The 23,770-nt window shown below is 38.3% G+C and overlaps 1 protein-coding gene and 1 pseudogene across 1 annotated transcript in view; one reads left to right on the forward strand and one right to left on the reverse strand.

The window, feature by feature from the left end:
- The window catches only part of PPM1E (protein phosphatase, Mg2+/Mn2+ dependent 1E), a 211,512-nt gene that overhangs the window by 95,002 nt on the left and 92,740 nt on the right, over positions 1 to 23,770 (forward strand). The window lies entirely within an intron of this gene.
- Positions 16,219 to 16,803, reverse strand: LOC139038996 (ATP synthase subunit d, mitochondrial pseudogene; annotated as a pseudogene).

Genomic DNA, 23,770 nt, shown 5'->3' on the forward strand with positions numbered 1-23,770 from the left:
CTAATTACTTTACATCATTACAGTAGTTTTTGTTATACATTGATATGAATTAGCCATGGATTTACATGTATTCCCCATCCCAGTCCCCCCTCCCACCTCCCTCTCCACCCGATCCCTCTGGGTCTTCCCAGTGCACCAGGCCCGAGCACTTGTCTCATGCACCCAACCTAGGCTGGTGATCTGTTTCACCCTAGATAATATACATGTTTCAATGCTGTTCTCCTGAAACATCCCACCCTCACCTTCTCCCAGAGTCCACAAGTCTGTTCCATAACATTTCATGTTCAGTTCTCTTTTCCTGAGGTTTTTCATAACCTCTATTTTATGCCTTATTTCAGCAACCATATTTTAAATATCATATAGCTCTTTTGATATCTGATTTTAAATCAGATTTCCTTACCTGTATGATGACTGTTGGTGGTCTGTATATATTTCTTTTAAACTGATTAAAAGTATTCTGGAATAAGAAGATTTATTGTGAGTAGCCTCATTTTGGGCTGTTAGGATGGAGACATGACTATATATCACTATGACGAGGACTTTTCTCTAGGACTGCTCAGTTCCTTCAGAAAAAGACTTTACAAATTTCTTGCCTGGGCAATAAAATGCAAGTGTTTGAGGGTTGGGGATAAGGGGTGGGTTGGGGTGAGTTGGGTAGAGGGATAGAGGAATTAAGATCCTGCCATTTGGTATTTCAATAAATCCCTTTTTAAAAATTCTATCTCACTTCTACTCTCTACCCTGTCCAGTGTCTCCTGATCTATTAGAATACTCCTCAGTTTCTCTAGAGGATAAACTTTCATTCTCTTATCTATTTATACTCTTAGCTAGAGTATGTCACTTAGCTGCTGGTATTCTACATGTGGAAGTGGGGGGGGGCAATCAACCATTCACATACGTATGCTTTTTTAAAGAAAAATTTATTGGAGTATGACTGATTTACAATGTTGTGTTGGTTTCAGGCACATAATGTACTTTTATCCTGTTTTTTCACTTTGTATTTCCCTCCACCCATTTGGCGTTTCAGGGTCAGAGTCTTTCCCAGGTTCTTTGAGAGTGAATTGACTCTCTTGTCACCAGTGTCCCTAGCTTCTTCCACCCTAATAAATAAAATCCCATTCCTCCATTTGTTCTCTGTTTTCCAAAAATGTATTGAAATATCTTGTCTGCTGTTGCTTTCTGCTGCTTTTTTCCTTGTGGATTTAAATCTTTTAGTTTACTTTGCTATCATTTTATAAAGAGAAGGGATAAGTGCATATACTTAATCTGTCATTTTTTAACCAGACTTCATGAGATCAATGTTATTTTAAAAATATTTTATAATTGCTTTTAGCTGTACTGCTTAATTATATTATGGATTGGCAATCTGTGACACATCTGGAAAGAAAAGACCATTTTCTTTTTATTGATGTAGAGGGTGGTTGCCATGACCCCACCCTTCTTCTAAAAAACAAGTAGTAGTGAATTAACTCAGGTCATAGGATTCAGTGGAAAGAGCTTGAATTCCTACAGCCAACGCAGGTCCCTCTATCTACAGATAATTCACTGCAACTTGACTTTTTCATCTCTTCTAGGAACAGATTTTACTCAACCAAAAGTCTATTTCCTTTTCTTCCCCTACTTCCTCTTACCAGTTCTACTTCCTGGCATTCATTGAGAACTCCTCTTTTCTGACGCATAGGAAAGATAAGATCCCACCTTGGCAATTCTAAACCATATGTGGTATGTCCATATAATAGAATACTACTAAGCAATTAAAAGGAAGGTGGCATGTCCATACAATGTAATAAATGCAATTTAGCAATAAAAAGGAACGAAGTATTGATACATGCTTCAATATGAAAGAACTTCAAAAATATTATACTAGGTGAAAGAATCCAGATAAAAAGGATAAATAATTGTGATTATGTTTATATTAAGTGGGCTTCCCTCATAGCTCAGTTGGTAAAGAATCCGCCTGCAATGCAGGAGACCCCAGTTCAATTCCTGAGTTGGGAAGATCCCCTGGAGAAGGGATAGGCTACCCACTCCAGTATTCTTGGGCTTCCCTTGTGGCTCAGCTGGTAAAGAATCCACCTGCAATGCAGGAGACCTGAGTTTGATTCCTGGGTTGGGAAGATCTCCTGGAGAAGGAAATGGTTACCCACTCAGTATTCTTGGGCTTCCCTTGTGGCTCAGCTGGTAAAGAATCCGCCTGCAATGCGGGAAACCTGGGTTCGATCCCTGGGTTGGGAAGATCCCCTGGAGAAGGAAATGGCTACCCACTCCAGTATTCTTGTCTGGAGAGATCCAGGGACTGAGGAGTCTGGCGGGCTGTAGTCTATGGAGTTGCAAAGAATCAGATTCAACTGAGTGACTAGCACTGTCACTGAAGAAAAAAAGAAAGGCAAGGTGAGGGATTAGAGAATGATGAGGTAGGGGTGCTTTGGGGAGTTTGATTATCTATCTGTTTTTATTTTTGGCTGCACTGGGGCTTCATTGCTGTGCACAGACTTTCTGGTTGTAGTGCGTGGGCCTCTCACTGACATGACTTCTGTCGTTGCAGAGCAGGGTTTGTAGGCATGTGGGCAAAGCAGTTATGGCTCCCAGGCTTAATTACTCTACGGCATGTTGAATCTTCCCGGACCAGAGATCAAACCCACGTCCCCTGCACTGGCAAGCGGATTCTTTATCCACTGTACCACCAGGAAGTCCCTGATTATTTTTATAGGGTAATCAAGGAAAGCCTTTCTGATAAGATAGTTAGATACCTGAAATAAGGGAAGGAATGAGTGATGTGTAATAGATATCTGGGTGAAAAGCTTTCTAGGCAGAGGAATCAAAAAGTGCAGGGACAGTGAGGTGAGAGAATGCTCAGCAGGTCTGAGGAACAGCACAGAGATTTGTGTGACTTGGAGTGACGTGACTGAAAAAGTTTGAGACAAGGTCAGAGAGGTGACAGCGACTTGAATCAAATAGGGGCTTATAAACCATGGTTATCATAATTTTGAATTTTCCCCTCAATGAGATGGGAAAGCAATGGAGGATTTTGAGCAGGGTAAAGATATGATCTGATTTGTGTTTTGACAGATCACTCTGGATGCTGTGTGAAAACTAGGATTTGAAGGAAAATGGTAGAAAAAGGGAGAGCAGTTTATAGGCTAACACAGTTGTCCAAGTGAGAAATGATATGGCTTAGATCAAGGAGATAATCTGGGAGGCAGTAAGAAGTGGTCAGGTTCTGTATATATTTTGAAAGAAGAAACAATATGATTTGTTTATGTGGTATTTGAGAAAGGAAATGAGTCAAGGGTAAATACAAGGATTTTGGCTTTAGCAATTGGAAGAATGATGGAGAAGGCTTGTAGGAAGAGAAGGCTTAAACGAAAATCAAGAGGTGAGTTTTGAACACAGTAAGATGTGGCACCTCTCCAAGGGGGTATATTGAGTATATTTGGTTGGATATAAGGACCTGAAGTTCAGAAGAGAGGGATGACTGAAGATACAAATTTAAGCAGTATCTATAAATGAGTGATATCCATGGAACTGGCTTTACAATTACTATCTATACCACAATGAAAACTTGTACTGTTTGTTTTTGTGCATTATGGAATATTAATCTCTTGTTTTCATTTGACCTCTTCTCTTCAAGCAATGATTTTCACCCTCACTGCTCAATATTTTTAAATAGAATTTGAAATTATCAGGAGACTTTTATCTGTTGGCATTGTCAATCTCATTAGGTTCTGAAAATTAGCTTCTCAAACTATAAATGAATCTTTAAAATGTACACCTTTTAATTATTGGACTGTTGAATATAATTTGAAAGATTCAAGGCATTCACCAAAGGTGGAAAAAGTGACATTATGAACCTAAAATATAACATTTCAGTCATATATGGATTTGTGATATCATTATCAGTCATGACCTAAGTGACTCTGTGTTCTTTTAGATTCATTCTGATTTTTCATTTTCTTTATTCTAATGAAAGGAAATGTGGATTTTTTAATTGTGTGTTTAAAAGCTATTGGAATAATTATTATAGGAAATGTAAATGATAGAAAGTCTTTATAAAATATTAAATAGTACGGCTTGGCTTATTCTACTTTTCTGTAAAGATTAACCTTATAACAACATGACTATTTAAGAGCATTACCTGTTTCTTTTTTATTATCAAGAGCTAATTTGTGTGTGGGATCTTCTGTTTTTCACTGGGATCACTTTGGGAAAGTAATAGCTCAGTTCTGTTAACAGTTGAGGAAACTGTTAAAGATCATCTTAGGAATTTTCTACTGCATAATTTTCACCACACTGCTTTTGCCATTATTCACAATAATACCTTGTAGAAATAGCTAAATCAGTAAAATTATGCCATATCTACTTCTGTAAAATTCTACTCCATCTTTTTTAAGTGGTTGCAAGTATTTTAGCAATCTTTAAGCAAGATCTTTTTGCCCTCTCCTAGAAACTACAAAATATCTGTAATATCCATGCTATTTAAAGCCTTTAAAGACTGTAAGTAAAAAAAAAAAAAAGACTGTAAGTATGCACAATAAGCCATCAGTTATCTTTATTATAGTTAATTATTCATTACTTACTCAAGACAAGGTAATATGCTATGTATATCTAATCAGAATAGTCGGTGGCTCCTATAAATGTTACTCAAAGAAATATTTGTTAACTAGTTATTCACTAGTTATTCACATAGAAATGCACACACATGCACAGTTGATTCTCATTATTCACAGTAGTCATGTTCTATAATGTCATCACAAACACTGAGTTAGTGACAAACTATTTTTCCTAAGGGAAATATAGACTTAGGTTCCTGTTAGCCTCTGGTCACAACATTTTTATCCACCAGTCAATACAGCCTTGTTTTGTGTGTCTCTGCTTAAAACTTATTTAATATATACTGTTGATTCATTAACATTGAACTCACAGCCAGCAGCACTCATGCCTGAAAGATGGTTATCAATTGACTACATGTATTTTCTCCATAAGGCACAACACGAGCTTCGTGTGCTTAGGAGCAGTAGTTAGCGCTTCAGCACTGTGCTTGAGGACCTTTTTAAATGCAGCATTACCAACACAAAGCCCAGAAATGGAGGAAATGTAGCACTAAATAGCCTGTGAAAAGGACACTTCTTTTATAGTATGAAAGCCAAAACAAGAAAGTAGAAGAGTGAGTATTGATTGCCTTGTTTGACCTCAGCTTAGAATGTGTGCTTCAGGCAACTCAAATTTTTTGTCGCTCTGTGTATGTCCATAAATGACTGAAAAGTTTCACATTTTAGTAAGTATGTAGGTGTATTTGCAAATGTAGACTCTATGAATGATGTGGATCTAATGCATACATATTTTTCATTCCTGCCTGAAGCACACTTTCCTTTCTTTTTTATCTATTGACCTTCTACTCATTATTCAAGTTTCTTGTCAACCGTCATCCTGTCTCTGAAATCTTTCCCAGCTCTGAGACAGAATTAGCCTGCCCATCGGTACTTACTGAATGATTTCTTATCACTTTGTACATTTTTATAACATTTATTACATTTTATGTTAATATTTTTCAGGATTCTTTAGGCTCTGAGCTCCTTAAGAACAGGGATTCTTTCTCATTCATTTCTGTATCCTTAGTCCTTAACATAGGGTCTTTCACATAGTTGACATTAAATAAATTTTAAATTTTAATCAGTCGACTCAGTCTCTCTGCAAATGGATCTGTCTTCAAAATTACAGACTATTGAGGTAGAAATAGTTACATATTTGATTCCAGTAAGCATCTCTTGTTACCTCTTTTTTTAATTGGTTCCTTTTTTCATTTAGATGAACTGCTTCGTTTTTAAAGGCATGAATAATGAACCAACCTTTTTTTTTTTTTTAATAATCTTTTAAGGTTTTTTTTTGTGGGCTTTCCTTGTGACTCAGCTGGTAAAGAATCCACCTGCAATGCGGGAGACCTGGGTTCGATTCCTGGCTTGGAAAGATCCCCTGGAGAAGGGAAAGGCTACCCTCTCCAGTATTCTGGCCTACAGAATTCCAGGGACTGTGTAATCCATGGGGTTGCAAAGAGTCGGACTCTATTGAGCGACTTTGACTCACTCACTCATGCAAACATGGAGGTAGCACAGTAATGTGCTAGGCTCTGTATCAAACTGTGCTGATTCTAAACTGCAGGGGAGAAAGTTTATACTCAGGAAAAAATGAGGGTGTGTGCTCACGCTAGGTTTTGATTTTTGAATTCCCAGAGATAGACTAGTACTGAAAAAAATAACAAGGCAAACACCTGTCCATAAACCCACAACCCACATTTAATATTTATTATATTTATTTAAAGAGTTTTTTTTTGTCTTAATCAAACACTGAAAGTCTTAAGTTGAAGGTTCACTACATACCCCTCCTTAATCCTGTGCCTGCCCCTTCCCTCCCACTGAAGCCACTTCTCTAAATTTTATCTTCCCCAGCTAAACCTTATATATGGGTAGATTTTAGGATGCTAGGGATCCTTCAGTGGTTTTTTTGTTTGTTTGATTTTTAACACAGTATCATTCATTTAGTCTAACATGGGAGGAAAGGAGTCGTGTCGTCAGTTTCTGCTATGTATAGGTCTTTCTAGGGAACACTTAATGAGATTGTTTTTTTCTCTTACTCCTTCAGATGTTTTGTTTGTAACCCCTTAATCTAAATTATAAATTTATCTTTCAGTGTTTTGCTTTTTATGATGATGAACTTTTTATTAACAGCCATAATCAATTCTGCCAGTAAAGCTATATTGTTTTGCTTCCAAAAAAAAACTTCTTAGTCTTTTAAAACACAACCGTTTCAATAATTCTGCTATAGGGGTTATGAAGCACATAAATATAAAAACAGTGAAAAGTGTGTACTCAGTATATTAGAAGCATATAGATTCATATTGTCATGTTAGTTAGATGATGTATACCAAAGATTCTTATGTTCAAGAATATAAATCTATTTTCTTTCTTTTTTATTTTATTGAAGGATAGTTGCTTTATAGAATTTTGTTGTTTTCTGTCAAACCTCAGCATGAACCGGGCATAGGTACACATACATCCCCTCCCTTTAGAACCTCCCTCCAACCTCCCTCCCTGTCCCACCCCTCTAGGTTGATACAGAGCCCCTGTTTGAGCTTCCCGAGCCACACAGCAAATTCCTGTTGGCTATCTATTTTACATATAGTAATGTGAGTTTCCATGTTACTCTCTCCACACATCTCACCCTCTCCTCCCCTCTCCCCAGGTCCATATGTCTATTCTCTATGTCTGTTTCTGCATTGCTGCCCTGTAAATCAGTTCTTCAATACCATTCCTCTAGATTACATATATATGTGTTAGAATACAATATTTATCTTTCCCATTCTGACTCACTTCACTCTGTATGACAGGTTCTAGGTTCATCCGCCTCATCAGAACTGACTCAGATGTGTTCCTATTTATGCCTGAGTAATATTCCGTTGTGTACCACAAATTCTTTATCCGTTCATCTGTCAATGGACATCTAGGTTGCTTCCATGTTCTAGCTACTGTAAATAGTGCTGCAATGAACAATGAGATACATGTGTCTTTTTCAGTTTTGGTTTCCTCAGGGTATATGCCTAGGTGTGGGATTGCTGAGTCATATGGTGCTTTTATTTCTAGTTTTTTAGGGAATCTCCATACCATCTTCCATAGTGGCTGTATCAATTTACATTCCCACCAACAGTGCAAGAATGTTCCCTTTTCTCCACACCCTCTCCAGCATTTGTTGTTTGTAGACATTTTGATGATGGCCATTCTGACTGGTGTGAGGTGATATCTCATTATAGTTTTGATTTGCATTTCTCTAATAATGAGCGATGTTGAACACCTTTTCAAGTGTTTTTGTTAGCCATCTATGTCTTTGGAGAAATGTCTGTTTAAGTCTTTTTCGCACATTTTGATTGGGTTGTTTGTTTTTCTGGCATTGAGTTGTATGAGCTGTTTGTATATTTTGGAAGTTAACCCTTTGTCAGTTTCATTTGCTGTTATTTTCTCCCATTCTGAGGGTTGTCTTTTCACCTTGCTTATAGTTTCCTTTGCTGTGCAGAAGCTTTTAAGTTTGATCAGGTCCCACTTGTTTACTTTTGTTTTTATTTCCATTACTCTAGGAGTTGGATCAAAGGGGATCTTGCTTTGATTTATGCCATCGAGTGTTCTGCCTGTGTTTTCCTCTAAGAGTTTTATAGTTTCTGGTCTTACATTTAGGTCTTTAATCCATTTTGAGTTTATCTTTGTGTATGGTGTTAGGAAGTGTTCTGATTTCAGTTTTTTACATGTAGCTGTCCAGTTTTCCCAGCACCATTTATTGAAGAGGCTTTCTTTGCCCCATTGTATATTCTTGCCTCCTTTGTCAAAAATAAGGTACACATAAGTGCATGGGTTTATTTCTGGGCTTTCTGTCTTGTTCCATTGGTTTCTATTTCTGTTTTTGTGCCAGTACCATACTGTCTTGATGACTGTAGCTTTGTAGTATAGTCTGAAGTCAGGAAGGTTGACTCCTTCAGCTCCAGTCTTCTTTATCAAGACTGCTTTGGCTATTCAGGGATTTTTTGTGTTTCCATGTGAATTGTGAAATTTTTTGTTCTAGTTCTGTGAAAAGCACCATTGGTAATTTGATAGGGATTGCATTGAATCTGTAGATTGCTTCTGGTAGCATAGTCATTTTCACAATATTGATTCTTCCTACCTAGGAACATAGAATATCTCTCCATCTGTTTATATCATCTGTGATTTCTTTCATCAGTGTCTTATAATTTTCTGTGTATAGTTCTTTCATCTCTTTAGGTAAGTTTATTCCTAGATATTTAATTCTTTTTGTTTCAATGGTGAATGTAATTGATTCCTTAATTTCTCTTTCTGATTTTTCATTGTTAGTATATAGAAATGCAAGTGATTTCTGTGTATTGATTTTGTATCCTGCAATGTTGCTAAATCCACTGATTAGCTCTGGTAGTTTTCGGATACCATTTTTAGGGTTTTCTATGTATGGTATCATGTCATCTGCAAACAGTGAGAGCTTTACTTCTTCTTTCCAATCTGGATTCCTTTTGTTTCTTTTTCTTTTCTGACTGTTCCGAAACTATGTTGAGTAATAGTGGTGAAAGTGGACACTCTTGTGTCTTGTTCCTGATCTTGTTCCTGGGAATGCTTTCAGTTTTTCACCATTGACAATGATGTTTGCCGTAGGCTTATCATATACGGCCTAAACTGTTGAGGTAGGTTCCTTCTGTGCCCATTTTTTGAAGAGTTTTAATCATAAATGTGTGCTGAATATTGTTCAAAGGCTTTTTCTGCATCTATTGAGATGATCATATGGTTTTTATCTTTGAATTTTTTAATATGATGTATCACATTGATTTGTGAATATTGAAGAATCCTTGCATCCCTGGAATAATCCTCAACTTGATCATGGTGTATAAGCTTTTTGATGTGTTGCTGAATTCTGTTTGCTAAAATTTTGTTGAGGATTTTTGCATCTATGTTCATCAGTGATACTGGCCTGTAGTTTTGTTTTTGTGTGTTGTTTTTGTCTGGTTTTGGTATCAGAGTGATGGTGGCCTCATAGAATGAGTTTGGAAGTGTTCCTTCCACTACTGCAATATTTTGAAAGAGTTTTAGAAGGATAGGCATTAGCTCTTCTCTGAATGTTTGATAGAATTTTCCTATGAAGCCATCTGGTCCTAGGCTTTTGTTTTTTGGGAGGTTTTTGACCACAGCTTCAGTTTCAGTGCTTGTAATTGGGTTGTTGGTAACTTCTATTTCTTCCTGGTTCAGTCTTCGAAGATTAAACTTTTCTAAGAATCTGTCCATTTCTTCCAGGTTATCCATTTTATTGCCATATAGTCATTCATAATAGTCTCTTATAATCCTTTGTATTTCTTCATTGTCTGTGGGCAACCTCTCCTTTTTCATTTCTAATTTTGTTGGTTTGAGTCTTCTCTTTTTTTTACTTGCTGAGTCTGGCTAAAGGCTTGTCAATTTTGTTTATCTTCTCGAAGAACCAGCTTTTAGTTTTATTAATCTTTACTATTGTTTCTTTCATTTCATTTATTTCTGCTCGGATGTTTATTTCTTTCCTTCTACTAATTTTGGGGTTGTTTTGGTTCTTCTTTTTCTGGTTGTTTTAGGTGTAAAGTTAGGTTGTCTATTCAATGTTTTTCTTGTTTCTTGAGGTAGGATTGTATTGCTGTGAACTTCCCTCTTTGAACTACTTTTGCTGCATCCCATAGGTTTTGAGTTGTCATGTTTTCATTGTCATTTGTTTGTAGAAATTTTCTGATTTCCCTTTTGATCTCCCTGTGTTTGTGTTTTTTACAGTTTTTCCCTTTTTGTTGATATCTAGTCTCATAGTGTTGTGGTCAGAGATGATGCTTGATACAATATCAGTTTTCTTAAATTTACTAAGGTTTGATTTGTGACCCAAGATGTGGACTATCATGGAGAATGTTCCATGTGCACTTGAGAAGAAGGTGTATTCTTCTGCATTTGGATGGAATGTCCTGAAGATATCAGTGAGATCTGTTTCATCTAATGTATTATTTAAGACTTGTGTTTCCTTATTAATTTTCTGTTTTGATGATCTGTCCATTGGTGTGAGTGGGGTGTTAAAATCTCCTACTATTATTGTTTAACTGTCATTTTCTTCTTTTATGTCTGTTAGTGTTTGTCTTATGTATTGAGGTGCTCCTGTGTTGGGTGCATAGATTTTCTTTTTTTCTTTAACTTGGGTGCATAGATATTTACAATTGTTAAGTCTTCCTCTTGAATTGAGCCCTTGATCATTATGTAGTGTCCTTCCTTATCTCTTGTAATCATCTTTATTTTAAGGTATATTTTGTCTGATATGAGGATTGCTACAACAGCTTTCTTTTGCTTCCCATTTGCATGTAATATATTTTTCCATCCTCTCACTTTCAGTCTAAATGTGTCTTTAGGCCTGAAGTGGGTTTCTTGTAGACAGCATATATATGGGTCTTGTTTTTGTATCCATTCAGCCAGTCTGTGTCTTTTGGTTGGCACATTTAATCCATTTATATTTAAAGTAATTATTGATATATATGTTCCTATTGCCATTTTCTTAATTGTTTGGGGTTGATTTTGTAGATCTTTTTTCTTCTTTTGTATTCCTTGACTGTATAAATCCCTTTAACATTTGTTGTAAAGCTGGCACTGAATTCTCTTAACTTTTGCTTTTCTGAAAAGCATTTATTTCTCCATCAATTTTGAATGAGATCTTTGCCAGGTATAGTAATCTTGGTTGTAAATTTTTTCCCTCCCAGTACTTTAAATATATCCTGCCATTCTCTTCTGGCCTGCAGAGATTCTGCTGAAAGATCGGCAGTTAAGCACATGGGGTTTCCCTTGTATCTTACTTGTTGCTTCTCCCTTGCTGCTTTTAATGTTCTCTCTTTGTGTTTAGTCTTTGTTAGTCTGATTAGTATGTATGTGTCTTGGCTTGTTTCTCCTTGGGTTTATCCTGTGTGGGACTCCTTGTGCCTCTTGGACTTGACTATTTCCTTTTCCATGTTGGGGAAATTTTCAACTATAATCTCCTCAAAAATTTCCTCATACCCTTTCTTTTTCTCTTCTTCTTCTGGGACCCTTATGATTCGAATGTTGGTGTGTTTGATAATTTTCCAGAGATCTCTGAAACTATCCTTAGTTCTTTCCGTTCTTTTTACTTTATTCTGCTCTTCATAAATTATTTCCGCCATTTTATCTTCCAGCTCACTGATTCATTCTTCTGCTTTGGATATTCTGCTATTGATTCCTGCTAGAGTATTTTTAATTTCAGTAATTGTATTGTTTGTCTCTGTATGTTTATTCTTTATTTCTTCTAGATCTTTGTTAATTGACTCTTGCATTTTCTCCATTCTGTTTTCAAGGTTTTTGGTCATCTTTACTATCATTATTCTCAATTCCTTTTCAGGTAGTTTGCCTATTTCCTCTTCATTTATTTGGGCTTCTGTGTTTCTAGTTTGTTCCTTCATTTGTGTAGTATTTCTCTGCCTTTTCATTATTTTTTTAACTTACCGTGCTTGAGGTCTTTTTTTCCCAGTCTTCAGGGTTGAGTTCTTCCTTACTTTTGGTTTCTGCTAAGGTTGGTTCAGTGGTTTGTGTAAGCTTCATATAGGGTGAGATTTGTGCTGAGTTTTTGTTTGTTTTTCCTCTGATGGGCAAGGTTGAGAGAGGTGGTAATCCTCTCTGCTGCTGATTGAGTTTGTATTTTTGTTTAGATGAGGCGTCCTGCAGAGGATGCTACTGGTGGTTGGGTGATGCCGGGTCTTGTATTCAAGTGGTTTCCTTTGTGTGAGTTCTCACTATTTGATACTCCCTAGGGTTAGTTCTCTGGTAGTCTGGGGTCCGTGCTCCCACTCCAAAGGCTCAGGGCTTGATCTCTGGTCAGGAACAAAGATTCCCCAAGTGGTTTGTTATGGCATTAAGTGAGATTAAAACAAACATCCAAAAACGAGACACAAAAGATGAACCCCAGACAAATGGCAGTTACAAAGTCAGGCAAATATTAATTAAAATAATGGAATATACACATATACATATATACATATGAGCAAAGTCAAGACAGTCCAACAAAAATAAAGTACAGTAGATTGATACAGTGAACAAAGGAAATAAAAAATTATATTTACCAGTTAAGAACAAAACTAACTAAAGCACAAACTGGAAAACAAAACTAAAGCAAGGTGCCAAGTGAGGAATAAAGCAATGAAGATAAAACTGACAAATATGTTGAGAGGAAAGGAAAGAAAGAATAGATATGCAAAGTTAAATAGAGGTAGATGATGAAAGATTTATATACATTTAAGATTAACTGCAAGGGGAAAAGAACAGTAGGAAAGGCAAACAAAGGAATAAATGTAGGAAAAAAATACATCAGGTTTAAAAAAACTAAAATTACAAAAAGGAGAAAAGAAAAAATGGAAGAAAGACCCAGAGGGATCGGGTGGAGAAGGAGGTGGGAGTGGGGACCAGGATGGGGAATACATGTAAATCCATGGCTAATTCATTTCAATGTATGACAAAAACCACTGCAATGTTGTAAAGTAATTAGCCTCCAACTAATAAAAATAAATGGAAAAAAAAAAAAGAAAAACTGGAAGAAAAAAGGAAAAAAAAACTCCACAGAATTGCAAAAGCCCAAAGTAGAGGCAGAGGTTTATATCAACAATGAAAAGTGTGACTGAATACAGACATCTTGCGATTCCACAAACTGCAGCCCACCAGGCTCCTCTGTTCGTAGGATTCTCCAGGCAAGAATCCTGGAGTAGGTTGCCATTTCCTTCTCCAATATATATACCCATAAGCAAAATGAGAACAGTCCAGCAAAAATAAAGTATAATAGATTTACCTTGTGAACAAAGGAAACTAAAAGTTGTGTGTACCAGAACAAAGCTAACTGAAGGACAAACTGGATGACGAAGCTAAAGCAAGGTGCCAAGTGGTGAATAAAGGAATGAAAATAAAACTAACAACTATGTTAAAAGGAAAGAATAGATATGCACAGTTAAACAGAGGTAGATAAAGAAGATTTATATACATTACAGATTAACTCCAAGGGGAAAAGAACAGTAGGAAAAGAAAACAAAGCAATAAATGTAGAAAAAATAATAATAGGTTAAAAAAATTTTTTTAAGCGAAAAGAAAAAAAAAAAGGAAAACTCCATAGAACTGCAAAAGCCCAACGTAGAGGCAGAGGTTTATAACAAGTATAAAAAATTGTGACTGAGGGGGAAAAAAAGTTCGAAGGCTTAATTAGATTTCATAGTGCTAATAAAATCAACAACTGCAGCGGTGGAAGAAAAAAAAAAAAATTCTAAGAGATTCTACAGAACAAGTCAAAACATAAGAATAATAAATGTTTTTCTTGAGTCACTGCTGTCAGAGTCCTCTCCCGCGCTGGGAGTCACAGTCCACCTCACCTCCCCAGGATGCCCTCCCACACTGCTGGTCTCTGGACCTGCTGTGGGGTCAGCTCAGATTCTAATCTGGTCCTTCTCCTGTGTGTTCTTGCCTCCAATGTCCACAGCTGTCAGAACTAGTGCATTTTCTTTTGTGAGAGCTCTCAATGACCTTTTATATATTCCATAGACTCAGAGTCTGCCTAGTTGATTGTGTGGATTCAATCTGCAGCTTTTACAGCTGGTGGGAAGGTTGTGAGTCTTCTTCCTTAGCCACACTGCCCCTTTCCATTGTGGTTTTGTTTCCACCTCTGCATGTGGGTCGTCCTCTGGGGTTTGCTCCTGAGGCTGCCCTGGAGGACTTGGCTCTGCCCCAGTGAGGGCCAGCTGTGGAGGTGGTGCAGCTGCTTGGGTCACAGGGATTCTGGCAGCACTAGGTACCCGGGGGAGTTTGCGGCTAGGGCAGCCGGACATAGAGTGCTCTAGAAGGGTATGGCAACCAGCATTGGCCCATACCGCTCCAGTGTTCTTGCCTGGAGAACCCCCCTCCCTGACAGAGAAGCCTGGCAGGCCACAGTCTACAGGGTCGCAAAAAGTCGGACACTACCGAAGCAACCCTGCATGCATAGATGCAAGGCATTCTTTGCCTGTGGCAGCTCTGCCCCAGTGATAGTTGAGTGTGAAGGTGGTGCAGCTGCTGGGCTGTGGGGACCCTGGCGGCGCCAAGTGTGCAGGGACATGGACTGCCTCCCCCGCAGGAGTTGTGGCCCTGTCAGAGTCTATTTTTAAGCCTCTTGTAGCTGGCATTCAGAAGACCTCTTTGCCCTGTCTTTCTCCGTAGCTCCGCCCGTTAGAGGCACTTCGAGGGCTCCCTTGCTTGGGGTCCTTCTCTGTTGTTCCCCAGGTCAGGCACACAGCGGGGCCGCCCTGGCTGGGGTCCTACTCTGTAGTTCAGTGCACCAGGTGATTGATGGGCCAGTCTCTCTATTGTTCAGCTGTGGATGCTGGCCTTTGGGGAGAGAGAGGCTGTGGTGATGGCTCCACCCCTATGCATGACTCAGCGGTATCTCCTTGCTGCCTGGCTTTCCTCCAGAGGTATTTCCCACCACAGTCTCCTCCCACACATTCCCTCAATTTGTCTCTCCACAGTCAACAGCAGCCCTCGCCCTGGGATTGCTCCACAATCCCTCAACTCCAGCCCCCAGCTGCTGCACCTTCCAGGAGACCTGCATCCCTTTCTGGGGTATGTGTGTATGGCTGTGGCAAGGACTGTCTGATTCTCATTCCATTTAGGCTGCCACAGATCAGCTGATTCTCTCAGCCTTAAATGTTTCCTCTCTGATTCAGACAATTACCCTGATGTGGGGATTGGACCCTTGCTTCAGTTCCCCCACCGCCTAGGTCAGGTCCAGTCCTACTAACACTCCTGTTCCCCCTGCAGCTCCTTGGTGCTACCGAGTTTTGCGTGGTTCTGTGTGGTCTTTCCCACTGGTCAGGTCCTCCTGTCTGCTCTCAGCTGCTGTTCTGCACGCACCTCTGTGTCTGAAGGTGTGTTCCTGATGCATCCGTGGAGAGAGATGTACTCTACGTCCACCTACTCCTCCGCCATCTTGTTCTTCACTATCTTATTCCTGATAAGTTAAATCTGACTTCTAATTGCCCAACCTGGTAAGATGGTGATTCACATAAGTCCTTATGGGAGCTCGTGGAGAAGAATGCTCCCTCTCTTTTCTTCCTTTTTCCTCCCCAATCCAAAAATCTAAGAGCCTTTTAAAGGAAAACAAACTGGGAAGGGCTCACTTGTAAGCAGTTTATCATGATCATAACTGATACTATTATTTATAAAGGCCTTTTACTTTATTTCTTAAAGTAAAAGGATATTATTTTTTGGCCAAGTTCGTGCATGAACGTCTCAGCTTATCTTGAGTCCCCCGGAAATACAGTGTAGCTTCCCAAGGTGCTCCATGTAGCCATTCTCCTCAGTGGACTTTTCATTTCATTGAAGTACTGCTATGCAGTAAGATTCAGATATTTGCTATGCTAGTATTGCTGAACCTTGGCCATTCTGAGGAAATTGCATTTGGGAGGCTCTTTCCCAGTCTTCCTGACAGCTTCAGAAGTTTTGTCTTTAAATCAGACTCCTAAAAATAAAAGCTAGAAGGTAGATTATTCATGAGTAACTTCTATTTTTCATTCCGTAAAGACCTTCCATTAAAAATGGAACCCAGAGACCTGGTTCAGTTCAGTCACTCAGTTTTTTTTTTTTTTTTTTTTTTTATACCATGTAATTGTTTTTAATGTCCAGAGTTTGTAATTCGAGGGCCAGAGCTTTCTCCCGGACCCGAGCTTATAAGCTCTCAATTGGCCTGTGAGGCCAGTAGGGATACTTCTTCTTGTCTAATTTGGTTTCTGGGAAGACTTCATTCAAGTCCTCAATGGTCATCTGATCAAATGGAATTATGTTCCTCATCGTCTCCAGCTCTTTCTCATATTCCTGAATCCTGGTCTTTGACTGAGTCAAAAACTCAGCACAACTTTTCACATCTTCTTTTTCTTCAGCATCCACCTGGGCAGTGTATTTATCCTCCGGTATAGGAACCTTCAGGGCATTAAACTTCTTCTCAAAGTCGTCCACCAAGCCAGCCTTTGCCACGTTGGCCTTGTAGTAAGCCCAGTTGATGGCAAGTGGCTTCTTGGGCAGAGCAGACAACCTGGAGGTTAGGGTCTCATTCCAGGACTTCAAGGAGTTAGCCACGGCCTTCTGGTTTCGAGGGATGATCTCCCTGAAAGCTACCCAGTCAATGGTTTTTAGAGCAAGTTTCCGTCCAGCCATCTTGAGATCCTTCACCGACCCCGGGTGGCCCGCAGTCCACAGCAGCCTCAGTCACTCAGTTGTGTCCGACTCTTTGCAACCCCATGGACTGAAACATGCCAGGCTTCCCTGTCCATCACCAACTTCCAGAGCTTGCTCAAGCTCATGTCCATCGAATTGGTGATGTCATCCAACCATCTCATCTTCTGTTGTCCCCTTCTCTTCCTGCTTTCAATCTTTCCCAGCTTCAGGGTCTTTTCCAATGAGTCAGTTCTTCACATCAGGTGGCCAAAGTATTGGAGTTTCAGCTTCAACATTAGTCCTTCCAATGAATATTCAGGACTGATTTCCTTTAGGATTGACTGGTTTGATCTCCTTGCAGTCCCAGGGACTCTCAAGAGTCTTCTCCAACCCCACAGTTCAAAAGCATCAATTCTTCAACGCCCAGCTTTCTTTATAGTCCAGCACTCACATCCATACATGACTACTGTGACTAGTAGCTGTGACTAGATGGACCTTTGCTGGCAAAGTAATGTCTCTGCTTTTTAATATGCTATCTAGGTTGGTCATAACTTTTATTCCAAGGAGCAGGTGTCTTTTAATTTCATGGCTGCAGTCACCATCTTCAGTGATTTTGGAGCCCCAAAAAATAAAGTCTGCCACTGTTTCCATTGTTTCCCCATCTATTTGCCATGAAGTGATGGGACCAGATGTTATGATCTTAGTTTTTTGAATGTTAAGTTTCAAGCCAGCTTTTTCACTCTCCTCTTTCACTTTCATCAAGAGGCTCTTTAGTTCTTCTTCGGTTTCTGCCATAAGGATGGTGTCATCTGCGTACCTGAGATTATTGATATTTCTCCTGGCAATCTTGATTCCAGTTTGTGCTTCATCCAGCTTAGCATTTCACATGAAATACTCTGTGTATAAGTTAAATAAGCAAAGTGACAATATACAGCCTTGACATACTCCTTTCCCCATTTGGAACCAGTCTGTTGTTCCATGTCCAGTTCTAACTGTTGCTTCTTGACCTGAATACAGATTTCTCAGGAGGCAGGTAAGGTGGTCTGGTATTCCCATCTCTTTAAGAATTTTCTGCAGTTTGTTGTGATCCACACAGTCAAAGACTTTGGGATAGTTAATAGAGCAGAAGTAGATGTTTTTTTGGAACTCTCTTGCTTCTTTGATGATCCAGTGGATGTTGGCAATTTGATCTCTGGTTTCTCTGCCTTTTCTAAATCCAGCTTGAACATCTGGAAGTTCACGGTTCACATACTGCTGAAGCCTGGCTTGGAGAATTTTGAACATCACTTTGCTAGTGTGTGAGAGAGTGTAATTGTGCAGTAGTTTGAACATTCTTTGGCATTGCCTTTCTTTGGGATTAGAATGAAAACTGACATTTCCAGTCCTGTGTCTGGAAGACCTGGTTATCTCTTTAGAATGGGGAAGAGAGAAATAAATGGAGAATAAAATTCAAGTTAAAATCTTAATAAATAGCCCTGAAACTCTTACATGTACACCCACAGACGTACAGGTGGTATGCTGTCTTTTTGCTTAGGGCTGTTTCTGAGTTGTTCAGTTTTTATTGAGCACTTACGAATAATGGAACCATGACATAAAAATGCGCTAGTTGTGTATTATATTTCTCTTGCTTGCTGTAAAAATCAGAGTAAAGCATCCTGTTACATAGACTTTTCCCCTCAATTATTTAAAAGGCAATATATCTCCCCCCAAAAATATATCATTATTGTATATTCTAATACACATTAAGGAATGATTAAGTACCACATGTCTATTGTATAAGGAGTCCATAAAACCCAGATCTGATACATATCATTATGACTTTTACTTGAGCTTGAAATAATTTCAGAAACACTCAATAATCATTATTGAGGCCTATATAATTTTAAGAGCTGAGAGAGAATACATTTGAGCGTAGTATGTCTTTACCCTTAAGAATCTTGCAGACTAGTGAACAGTATACATAAGAAAATAAATATTTATAGAGTAATACATGAAAAGAATGCTATGAAGGCATACAAGTAGAGGAAAGTAGAAGGAAAGGAGTCAAAAAAGTTTCCTAAAGAAGTTAATGCTTTAATGGATTTAAAGCCCAGTAAGGGTTGTTGACTAAGTGAAGAAAAGAAAGGTGATTCAAGCTGAGGAAATGGCATCTGTGAGTTTGTGTTAACATAAAAAACAACATATGGCAGTTATAACTGTTTCTACCATGTAATAGTTCCATGTGACTGGAGCAATGGGTGCATGGGTTGAAGGCAGAAGAGAGTCAGCATGGGCCAGATATGGTATGGTGAGGCGTTTGGGGACCTTTTAGCTACTGCTTCTATAATCTTCCCACTGAAGACCTCCTTAGAAAAGTAAAACCGGAGGAAATATATTCAACTGCCTCCCTTTACTGTTTTGTTAAGTTTACCTTAACTCTTACGTGGCTATCCGTAAGTTTCTAATGAAGTGCTATCCCATGGAGGAGCTATCTCTTAGCACCATTATGACATGCAAGTGAGAGCTACTTTGATCTTTTATTATCTTGTTGCTAATTATTATTTTTCACTATACATAATTTATTCTATCAAACTACTGCTGGCAAATATGTTACTAAGTATTTGAAGTAATGGTGTTATTACTCAATAGACTGGAATAATGAAGAGGGAAAAATTTTAAGAAAAGCAGTTAAAAGAATGATTTTTATTAAACAGCAAGATCGGGTAATAAACCTACACTATGAAGTGAAAGAAGAGAGTGAAAAAGCTGACTTAAAACTCAACATTCAAAAAACTAAGATCTTGGCATTTGGTCCCATCACTTTATGGCAAATAGTAGGGAAACAATGGAAACAGTGACAGACTTTATTTTCTTGGGCTCCAAAAACACTGCAGATGGTGACTGCAGCCATGAAATTAAAAGATGCTTGCTCCTTGGAAGAAAAGCTATGACAAATCTAGACAGCATATTAAAAAGCAGAGACATTACTTTGCCGACAAAGGTCCATCTAGTCACAGCTGTGGTTTTTCCAGTAGTCATGTATGGATGTGAGAGTTGGAACATAAGGCTGTGCTGAAGAATTGATGCTTTTGAACTGTGGTGTTGGAGAAGATTCTTGAGAGTCCCTTGGACTGCAAGGAGATCCAACCAGTCTGTCCTAAAGGAAATCAGTCCTGAATATTCATTGGAAGGACTGATGCTGAAGCTGAAACTCCAATACTTTGGCCATCTGATGTGAAGAACTGACTCGTTGAAAAAGACCCTGATGGATTGAAGGCCAGAGAAGGGGACGACAGAGGATGAGATGGTTGGATGGCATCACGGACTCGATGGACATGAGTTTGAGCAGGCTCTGGGAGTTGGTAATGAACAGGGAGGCCTGGCATGCTTTAATCCATGGGGTTGCAAAGAGTTGGACATGACTGAGCGACTGAACAGAACTGATGAAAGTGACAACATTTATGTGAATACTTGAGGATAATTTTGAATAATCAGTCAATCTACCCTAACCATTTGTTAAAAGTTTTCTCTAGTTAGCTAATAAGTACAGTTTCTTTTCAGTTTACCATTTGATCAGGTAGCATTCTACAACTAAACAAAATGTGTCTTTGATACTATAGAATATTTTGAAACAGCATGTAAATATAGAGAAAGTTGCGAGTTTTGATATTCAGGTGCAATTTTTAAAACAAAACTCAGGATAGTAGAAATTATTTTGTATTACTGCTTTCAGTAAGTTTCAATGAAAACTAAAAATGAACTTCTTTCATAGTTAATGCTATTATTAGGAAGCGGTCAAATTATTTTAATTTTCCAGATTAACTGAGTAACAAGTTGAAAGAAATCAAGTGTTCTTTTTACCTTCTTGGAGTGTCTTTAGGTAGTTGTCAATCAACAGAGAAACTTATTTTAAATGTAATAAATTGAATTATTTTGCTTTCTACACCAGTGGAAAGCAGCAGTAGCACAGAAAACCTCAGAGAAAACTGAATAGAAGGGAAGTCCTGCACCATCTGTGTTAGCGGGTCAGGGGAAACTGTGTTAGACATACATCTCTAATGTTTTGAAACTGTTTCTACTTTTACCATCTCCCACTTATCTCCAGATGACAGTCTTTAATTATAGTCTCTACTTGACTCTCCTGTTATCTGTTTTCTTCTAAATATACCTTTACCCCTAGATCTGGCTGCTTATTCTAAAGGTAGCCCTAGTAATCAGGTACATCCAAATGTCATACAGTACAAATCAGTTACAACTATGAAGTATTTTAAAAATCTCATATTCACGTGTTTCCTCTGGTTGTACTTAGGATGCACCAGACAACCCTAATGAGTTTTCAAGAAGAAAATGACAGTGTAAGTTTCCAGTGCACAATCAGTCAGGCCCCGAGCTGGGAATAGCTGCACGTTCTGGGCAACACTGGAGCCCACAGAATTTGGAGGAGTCCAGAGACGTTACTGGTCAGTATTTCTTAGGTCTATCTAGTTGAAGGAACATATGAATTGCATTTGTCACAATCAACCCAAATGTCAAGTTTAGTCATCATCCTAATTTTTTAAAACTATATTTTTTGATACACAGTGTGCATACCCAAAACTAGAAAAAGTATATATGTGTTGTTTGCAAATAATTATAAAGCAGCCATATGTGTAACCAACACCCAGGTCAAGATGAAAGCTCTGCCAGGCATTGCTGAGCCTTCGCTCATCCTGGCTGCTCAGCAGGCATCCCTGCCCCCCTCTGGCTAGCGCCTGTGCACATGTCCTATGTCCTGTGCCCTCTGCTGTGGGCTGGCGGTCATTGTAATTCTTGTGTCAATGAGTGGAATCATGGCTTGCATTGTTTTGTCATTTGACACTCCAAAGCATCCAGTTCATTCATTCAGTTGGCAGATAGGTGGCTCGTTCCCACTTTGGGGCTGTCACAGTTAATGCTGCTGGGAACTTCTTCATACATGCATGTATCCTGGCATGTGAGCATAAGGGTTTTTTAGGAATGGAGTTTCTCTGTCTTTTGTATCTTCAGCTTGATTCTTGATGATAAAACTCTGTTCAGAGTTGATTGTGGCAGTTTATATCTCCATCCGCAGGATATGAGCTCTCTTTGCTCTACATTCTTGTCTACACTAGATGCATTCTCTTAAAAGTTTTTGCCAATCTGTTGAGTAAAATATGTCATTGTGATATTATTTTACTCTAATTAATAATAAGCATGATTTTTTGTTGTTGTTGATCATTTGGTGTGTTAATCATCTTGTTATTGACCGTTTGGATTTTCTGTGTCATGAAGTTGTTCAGTTTTTTTCCTTTATCTATGTTTTCTGTCTTTTTTATTGATTCATAAGAATTTTTCTATATTAAGGTTATAAATTCTTTGTTCATTCATCAAAAAAATTTCAGCCACTGGAAAAGCCAGTATAATTGTAACTATTGGTCTGCCAACAAGTCTACTAATTAGCCTCTGCCCTTGTTGAAAGCAAGCAAGATTAATGTCTTTGGCTTCATTAATTAATGTTTATAAATGGTATGCCTACTTTTCTGATTATAACTGGTGAGAAGGTAAGGGAGGCTTTAGCTCTGATGTTGCTTAGGTAAAGTGGTTAACAATTTACATAAGATGAGAAACTATTAAAACTCTTAGGAAACTGAATAAAGCTTGATACTCATCTAAATTTTAAGAAAATGTGTTTATGTCCTGCATTTTACACTTTATGTCTTATCTATGTGTTGTTGTTTTATAGTCAGTCATGTATGACTCTTTGCAACCCCACAGACTGCAGCACGCCAGGTTTCCCTGTCTTTCACCATCTCCTGGAGCTTGCTTAAACTCATGTCCATTGAGTCAGTGATGCCATCCGACTTATCTCGTTGGTTGGAAAATATATGTGTATTTTATTATATAGAACACCAGCAGGTAGAGTTTTGATTCTTATTTTTACTGTGATTTTTATAATGAGCATATTAATACTTTTGTAATAAAAAGCAAGATATTTCCATTTTGAAAAAAAGGTGACAGTTTAAAATGAAAGAAGGGGAACTTCCCTGATGGTCTTGTAGTTAAGACTCTACCTTTCTGATACAGGGCCCTGGGTTTGACCCCTGGTCAGGGAACTAGATGCCACATGCCACAACTAAATATCCCGCCTGCTGCAACTAAGACCTGGTGCAGCCAAATAAATACTTAAACTGAGAGGAAACTTTTCAATTTGCTATATAAATCAAAGCTTTAAAATTTTGTTGAAATACAAAAAGATAATCTGGGGACATTTCTCACTTGTTCAAGTAAATATATAAAATTTGCATTGACAAAAATCCTAGTTGCCTTTGTTTTTATATTATTATTTTTTGATTTATAGTATTGTATTATTCTCATGTATAGCAGTGATGCAGATATATATCCTGAAGATATAAGTGATATCATGTATTTTCCTCTGACTTACTTCACTTACTATGATAATATCTAGGTCCATCCATGTTGCTGCAGACAGTATTATCTTGTTCTTTTTTTATGGCTGAGTAGTGTTCCACTGTGTATATATACCAGATCTTCTTTACCCATTCATCTAGCAGTGAACATTTAGATTGCTTCCATGTCTTGGCTACCGTGAATAGTGCTGCAGTGAAATTGGGGTGCATATATCTTTTCAAATCATGGTTTTCTGCAGGTATATGCCCAGGAGTGGGGCTGCTGGGTCGTACAGCAGCTCTATTTTTCATTTTTGAGGACTCTCCATACTGTTTTCCACAGTTGCTGTACCAGTTTACATTTCCACCAACTGTGTAAGAGGGTTCCCTTTTCTCCACACTTGCTCCAGCGTTTGTTATTTGTGGGTTTTTTTAATGATGGCCGTTCTGACTTGTGTGATGGTAATACCTCATTGTAATTTTGATCTGTGTTTCTCTAATAATTAGTCCTATTGAGCATCTTTTCCTGTTACTATTCACCATATCTTTGTCTTCTTTGGAGAAAAGTATTTAGGTCTTCTGCCCATTTTTTGATTGGGCTATTTATTTTCTTGATAGTGAGCT

Source organism: Odocoileus virginianus, chromosome 17 (assembly GCF_023699985.2).
Source record: "Odocoileus virginianus isolate 20LAN1187 ecotype Illinois chromosome 17, Ovbor_1.2, whole genome shotgun sequence".
In the NCBI taxonomy this organism is placed as follows: domain Eukaryota; kingdom Metazoa; phylum Chordata; class Mammalia; order Artiodactyla; family Cervidae; genus Odocoileus; species Odocoileus virginianus.